Source organism: Schistocerca piceifrons, unplaced genomic scaffold, assembly GCF_021461385.2.
Source record: "Schistocerca piceifrons isolate TAMUIC-IGC-003096 unplaced genomic scaffold, iqSchPice1.1 HiC_scaffold_351, whole genome shotgun sequence".
Taxonomy (NCBI): domain Eukaryota; kingdom Metazoa; phylum Arthropoda; class Insecta; order Orthoptera; family Acrididae; genus Schistocerca; species Schistocerca piceifrons.
Window position 1 is genome coordinate 290828 of NW_025728572.1, and position 8272 is coordinate 299099.

Below are 8272 nucleotides of genomic sequence, written 5' to 3' on the forward strand. Positions count from 1 at the left end.
AACATTTTGGACTGGAACCAGATTACCCGTACACACGGCGCTGATTAGTAATCAATGCAGAGCCATCAAATTACAGAATATATATACAACTGTCCGTATACATGCTGAAAGAGTGTGCCCACAATGGGAACCACACGTCAGCCAGACACTCTCATCACGCACCACTCTCTGCTTCTAACGGGCGCACATACAATATGTAAGCACCAGCATGGAACAACATCCAGTGCATCCTCTCCGCCACATTACACAATCCACACTATCACAACCAGACCAGGAGGTCCATGCGGAAAATAGAATATCCCCCCCTTTCGACATCCACCATTGCGCAGATAAGGCACCAATACCCACACATGTCCTATACAACGGTGCACCCAACATCACAATAGTACCTCCTGTCACAGCGCACAAACAATGACATGAGTCAAAGACACAGGTCTGACACAAGCATAGAATTGGAGCGCCGCCTCTAATAAGCCAAAGGTGCATCCTGACGTGACAAATCTGATCATGTCACAAGCATTCACTTACTATAATCACTATCAACGAACCTGCTCCCCCCCCTTACACCTTTCCTTACAACAACGTGTAACCTAACCTAACCTAACCTAACCTATGTTGTGCCTTAACCTAACCTATGTTGTGCCTTAACCTAACCTATGTTGTGCCTTAACCTAACCTATGTTGTGCCTTAACCTAACCTATGTTGTGCCTTAACCTAACCTATGTTGTGCCTTAACCTAACCTATGTTGTGCCTTAACCTAACCTATGTTGTACCTTAACCTAACCCATGTTGTACCTTAACCTAACCCATGTTGTACCTTAACCTAACCCATGTTGTACCTTAACCTAACCCATGTTGTACCTTAACCTAACCCATGTTGTACCTTAACCTAACCCACGTTGTGCCTTAACCTAACCCACGTTGTGCCTTAACCTAACCCACGTTGTGCCTTAACCTAACCCACGTTGTGCCTTAACCTAACCCACGTTGTACCTTAACCTAACCCACGTTGTCCCCTAACCTAACCCACGTTGTCCCCTAACGTAACCCACGTTGTCCCCTAACGTAACCCACGTTGTCCCCTAACGTAACCCACGTTGTCGCCTAAACCTGCTCTGTAATTGTTATACGACTCGTTCAATTAGTGTAGTGTTGCCCACCCGCAACCCTCGCAATATAGTTCGCTACTCGCACTGCCCGCTCCCCTGTGTATCGCTTCATGTTAAACACCTTGCAAGTCTTGCTCACTTTCCACATGCTCCTGCTGTACACTGTAATGTGGATGGCAGCAGGACGTACATGCCGCCCCTCCCCACGTCCCCACCTTGCCCCCTGCCTTCGCAAGCTGGTTGGTGAGAACTTTGCATGTTCAATGCCCTTCGCATGCGACGTACTCAGGCTACGTTGTGGTGCGGCCTGTGTCAACTGTCCGCTAATGTCGTACGCGTAAACCACAATCTGTACTGCACATTCGTCCTTATGTACTGAATGATACATCGTGGCACATGTGTGACCGTACAACGACTGCGCCCAAAAACGGCGGACCATACAGTGCAAATATTGTGCACGCAGCTACGTGTCGTCTCCCTATGAGAGCTGGATTGCAGTGTGGTACGCCATAGAGACGTGTGGGAGGAACGGACGCCGTGGATGGCGATCAGCATGAGCTGTCTGTTGATGTATTCGGACCTAGTCGTCTCTCCTCACACACCGTGATGGCATGGTGCACCGCGTTCCATATCTGCGACATGCTACAGAGGCCGGTTGACAGTCGTTCGAGCAATGGACATCGCATACGTACGGGGGCCACCTTCCACGTATTGTCTAGGCGTGCACATTTTGTTGCGTGTATGTGGGCAGACGTAGTGTGGCGTGACACCTGACACAGGCATGCAATAATCGTTGAAGTTGCAAATGGCGATGGACGCCTGCGTTTTCTGGTGAAGTTACGCAAATGAACAAATGGTAACCTGTTGTGGTGCGGTTGTTCTCGCTAGGGGTGAATCGGTGATGGCGACGATAGGTTGAGGTACTAACCGGTTGTTCCAGCGATACCCACCATGCCGACGAAACTGAACGGCATCTGGGTGTGAAGCGATACGCGGCGGTGGCTGGGTGGGACCGTCCCCGGCCGGTGAGGGGGCGCCTCCCGGCGTGCTGGCCGCGCGGTGCGTGGGCGCACGCGCTACAGCCGGCTGGTGGGGGCGGCCAGTGGCAGGCGCGCCGGCCGACGGACGCGGCAGGCGTCGCAGCTGCGCGCCGGCGCACCCTGCGCGCGGCGCCGTGCGGCCAAAGTAGGTCCTCGCGGGCCCGGTGCGAAGCGCGGTGGACATCTTCAGTGTGCTGGTCCGATTGAGGACTGTGTGCGTTGAGGATGCGCCGCCGCCCGGCGCTCGGCGCCGCGACGCCGTCTGCTGCTCGGTCGCCCCAGCGGTTCTCGCTGGTGGTTTGTATCGCAGCTGTGCGGATGTGTTGGCGCGTGCGCTGTGCTGGGAGAGTTCGCTTCGGCACCCAAGTGGGGCTTTTGTCCTTCTGTGGCGCTGGCGTTGGAGCTGCCGGTCACCGTAGGTGGCGCGTGTTGTCTCCCGCCGGCAATGCCACGACAGCACGCTCCCGGGCCTCTGTCGGCAGCGGCAAGCTCAGTTGGGAGCACGGGTGGTCGCACCGAAAGCGTCTACTCGCCTAACTCCGGGCGATTGCGCCTCTCTCGAACCCGACCAAGTACTTGGGACGGCGCTGCGCGCCGCCGGGACCTGAGAGGGTTTCGAGGTGTATTGTGCAGGGGAGCTCAGCCTCCTCCTGTTTGCAGAATGATTGAGCGGACGCTTGCGTGTTCGCGCGGGCCCCCGGGACACACTCCCGGGCGGCCGGCTGCTCAGCTCTAGTTGACGCAGCTCCCTGGTTGATCCTGCCAGTAGTCATATGCTTGTCTCAAAGATTAAGCCATGCATGTCTCAGTACAAGCCGCATTAAGGTGAAACCGCGAATGGCTCATTAAATCAGTTATGGTTCCTTAGATCGTACCCACGTTACTTGGATAACTGTGGTAATTCTAGAGCTAATACATGCAAACAGAGTCCCGAGTCTGGCGTGAGGTCAGTCGCTTGACGGCGCGTTTCGGCGCGGGCCCGCCCGTTGCCGGCGCGCCGTAAGGCACGGAGGCTCGCACTGGGGCGTATCGCTTTCCAGTCGGGCGTGCCGCGGCAGTCCTCACTCGGGGAAGTGATGCGTCTCACATAGCCTCTCCTTCCCAAGTGGCTCTTTCCGCCTTCCCGTGGTGCCAGACGTCAAGCTTGGCATTCTGCCTTGCGTCAAAAGGGAGAGCTGCGACCCAACCCGATGCGAAAGCGAAGGGTGCGTGGCACAGGGGGAGCTGTGTCGAGGGACCGAACACCAGTCCCTTTCTGTTCGCAGGGCACAGACCAGCAGGTGCTCTGCATGCCGGCGACCTCGTTTGTCGGCGTGGGATCACGGCGCGAGTCGGCAAGGGTGCTTCGCCGCGCCCCTGGGTAACCGGGGCGTGTTCTGCCAAACCCAGGTGGTGGTGACATCGCCTGGGCCAGGTTAGATGGGCCCAGACCGCCGAACGACTGGGGGACCGACCCACCACCTGAGTAGGAGTGGGTCCCTGGCCTTCGGGTGGAAACTCGGGCAAGTAGGCGGCGAAGGGCGAGAGGTGCATCCGCCTCTCCGGAGTGCGGGGTGCAGTTGCCGAGGAGCGTCGTGTGAAATCGTCGGCGACGAGGCCATCGATGGGGACCAGTGCGCTGGCGACGGCGTGCTGAACCCGGCAGCTCTGAAGTGCCCTTGACCTAGGGGCGAGGTCGGTGGGCGAGCTGCAGAAGTCCCCCCCCATGCCAGAGGAGCCGGTCCGGGGCAAGAGACGGGCTCCCATCTTTCATCACTCGTTACTCATCATGGCGGCATCTGAAACGAGTGATTCTTGTGCGACCAAGCGCGCTTCTACTGCGCCTGATCCCTCTCCCCAGGACGAGCTGGGACAGGCAGAAGGTGAATCTGTGACACAAAGGCACAGTAGAATTTCACTGCTCTTAGAGCAGAACATAAAAAATGGGAAGATAAGCCAAGCGGCTTTAACAGCTATTAAAAATGAACTTACTGCATGGGCCATCGCCCACGCTAAATTAGAAGGACGAGTAGAAGAACTGGAAAAAGAAAATCAAAGATTGAGAAACCAACCGACTAAGACTTGGGCGGCGGTGGCTGCGCAGGCGCCAACAAAGCTGCATACTACAAAAGATAGTATTGACAAAGCAGTCAAAAGAACAGACACTGCGGTCTTCCTCAGGACACTGCCTGGGCAAGACACCAGTGTCAAGAAAATACAAGAGCTCTTTACGAAGACCATAAACCCGACCAAAGATAAGATCAGAATAAAAAGAATAAAACCTAGTAGAAACTCAGTTATAGTAGAAGTAGCCTCGGAAGAGGACAAGGACAAAATATTAAACAATCAGAAATTAAATTCACTTGTCAAGTGCGAACCTCCCAAGAAGAGGAATCCACTTGTAATTCTCTACGACGTTCCAACCATCATGACAGATGACGAATTGACGAATACAATAAGAGAGCAAAATTTCGATGACACAGACGAGGAGGAATTCAGAAAGAGCTTTAGATTGAGATTCAAGACGGGGCCTCGGGGGCGTGATGTGGTACATCACGTAGCCGAGGTCACGGCACAGATGTGGAAAAGAATTACAGCAATGAGCAGACTATATGTAGGTTTTCACTCAATTAACGTAAGAGACTACATCGTGGTACCTCGCTGCCACAACTGTGGTGACCTGGACCACATCCTAAGGATGTGCACCAGGGAGTCGGCTTGCACGAAATGTGGTACAAGTGGACATAGCCGTAAAGACTGTAAAGCAGCAGCGGTCTGTATTCCCTGCAAAAACCGAGGGAAGAAGTCATGCGGAGCCTCAGGGCGCAGTTGCCCAACATACAGAATGTTGGAACAACGACTCATCTCAAAAATAGACTATGGCTGATCATAGCCCAAGAAATAGGATGCCAAAACATAAATCCCCAAGTAAGAGGAGGCGGGACGCTATGAGGGCAACCAGATTTAAGAATTTCCTAATGGCGCTTTCAAGTGCCACTACAACGGAAATAACAGATAAGGCCGTACAAACGGAGCCTTATATGATAGACAAAAATATACAGACAGATCCTCCAGTGGTTAACATAGATCCCGCCCCTCGACGAAGGGAAATAATGCCGACAATCCACCTGAAGCGGCAAGAGCATCCTACAACAGAGATATCTTTGATAAAACCCAGCATAAAACCCATACAAGAAAGTGCTGTTACAAGCACAAGCTCGAAGCCCACAGTGCATAACACCCCAGTGGTCAGATTGCCACCCGTGGACCCGGTAAGGGTTTATCCCAATATCGAGTACACGATGCAACTGGCCAGACTGGAAGAGCCGATTACCCTGGCCACCGCCTTACGGCATGTGGTCCGAGTAGGACACGAAGAGGGAAGAAAGGTAACCTTCTCGGTAATGGAGGCTGTAGATAGAATACAGCTTAAGTCAGTGAATCTCCCAACCGATTTCGGAGCCCTGCGAGACTTACTGAAAAAAGTTTTTGAGAGACGCAGTGAAAAGTTTGACCTTCAGGACATCTACGAACAGGCCGTATTGGCAAATGGACGAATTGCTTTCGACTGGAGTAAGACCTGGCCGGACGACCATATGCACACATACTTTCCACGACGACAGAAATAACAATTGGACAACTGAACACGCATAACAGTCGACTTGTCATGCAGGAGCTCCGTAAAGAGGTGGAGGAGAGGAGACTAGATGTGCTCTGCCTACAGGAGCCGTACTCCCAAGCTGGGAAAATAGCCTTTGCTGCTACAACATGGCAAATTGTCAGCGGAGATGAGGATCCAAGAGCAGCAATAATAATAACAAATAAACTCCTAAGGGTAACTACCCTCTCACAATTTGCAACTCGTCACTGCAACGTCGTGGAGCTCCAGTCACCAACGGGAGTAATCATACTCATAAACATGTACTTCCAATATGGAGATGAAATAGAACGGCATTTGGAACATCTGGCAAGAGTCACCACGGCGTTGCGAGGACGAAAAATAATAATAACAGCTGACATCAATGCAAAATCCCCCCTATGGTACAGCGGCACCAGAGATGCAAATGGTGATAAAGTAGAGGACTTTTTAATGGCTTCACAGCTCGTGGTGGCAAACAAGCCGGGCAATCCTCCTACCTACACAGCAGGAGGAGGACAAGGAACGAACATAGACGTTACCTTAACGTCACATAACGCAGCCAATTTAATAAAGAACTGGACAGTTATAGGCAATGCCACCACGAGCGACCACAACCTAATAACTTTCACCTTGAGTGAAAGAGAGTGCCGCTGGACCATGGGATGGGAGGTGCAGTACAATTATAATAGAGCGGATTGGGAACTCTTAGCGAGGGAGTGCGACATTCCTCCATCACCAGAAGGTGACGTACACGAAGACTTCGACATAGACAGACAAGCTGAGGAACTGGTGGGTGCAGTACATAGAGCGGTGAGGGCCGCTGTACCAACCAGGAGGAAGGCCGTGGCGGCCTCACCAGCACCATGGTCGCCCGAATTAGAGGAGTTACGTCGGTCTGTCAGAAGGCTAAGGAGAAACTACCAGCGCAGTGTCGTCTGGCTGGAAAGACAAAGATGGCAGCTGCAATACAGGGAGGCTAAGCAAGGTTTTCAGAAGGCACTACGTGAAGTGAGATTACGGAGCTGGGAAAGCTATGTGCTGAACCAGTTAGCTGTGGATCCGTGGGGCCTCCCTTATAAATTGGTAAGGGAAAAAATCCGCTCTCCTCTGGAGCTATCAACTGTCAGGCGGGGGGACGGGATGACGGAGTCTTGGCAGGAAACTGCTGAGGTCCTTCTCCAGTCCCTGCTGCCTGACGACAACGCGGACGAGGAAACTGAAAACCAAAAGCAACTGCGGGATGCATATGTAATGGAATACAATAACAACACGGCAGTCTACCCATTCTCGGAAGAGGAGGTGGCTGCACAAATAAAGTCCCTGAAACGAGGGAAAGCTCCAGGACCAGACGGCATTGTGGCTGAGGTGGTGCAATTTCTGGCACCCCAGTTGGTGGCGCCGTTAACTCGCCTCTTCAATGAGTGTCTCCAACAAAGGAAGTTTCCCAAGATCTGGAAAACTGCAAATGTAATCATAATCAAGAAGGGACCAGAGAAAGATCCAACTGACGCCAAATCCTATAGGCCAATCTGTTTATTGGACCTATTCGGAAAGCTCTTGGAGAAACTGCTGGCTGACAGATTGACGGCTCATCGGATGCTGTGCGGGATGAGCAACAGGCAGTTCGGCTTCAGGCCGGGACGGTCGGCATCTGATGCGATCGCTCTGGCGGCTGAGGTCTGCGGCTCGACCCCGCACAAATATGTCGTTGGCATCATGGTGGACATCAGTGGCGCCTTCGACAACCTGTGGTGGCCTTCGCTCTTCTCCTGCTTACGGGAGAAGGAGTGTCCAGGGCCGCTATATGGGTGTCTGAGGAGCTATTGTAAGGATAGGGAGGTTTGGCTATCATCCCCTAGCGGAAGAATCGGAAAAACAATTAGTAAGGGATGTCCCCAAGGCTCAGTACTGGGGCCCCTGTTTTGGGACTTGCATATGGAACCTTTGTTAGACGAACTACAACAAAGTGAAGAAGTGCTAGAGGTGATAGCCTACGCAGATGACCTCCTCCTGCTGGTCGGCGGTCGTAGCCGAGAGGATATAGAACCAAAAATTGAAAGGGCCATTGAAAGACTACACCAATGGTGTCTTAAAACGAAAATGAAAATTTCCCCAAGCAAGTCTACTTATCTGTTATTAAAAGGTCAGCTAATAAGAAATCCTACAGTGAGAATCGATGGCTCACCAGTTCTTCGGCGACGTGAGGCACGATATCTGGGAGTCATAATTGACGAGAGATGGAACTTCGGAAGGCACATAGAAGCCGTAACACAGAAAGCTCTACAAATATTAAACAATCTCATTTCCATTGGACATAAACGTTTTCATCTCCCCCCTCATCTTATCAGACTTTATCACAACAGCATCCTCACACAGTAGTGGGTTACGGCTCGGGAGTCTGGGCGCACAGGCTCACGCGGGTCGTGCCCGCCATGACAGTGAGAAGAGTCCAGAGAAACATGATACTAAGATCAGTGGGGGGCCTATAGGACGTCACCGGGG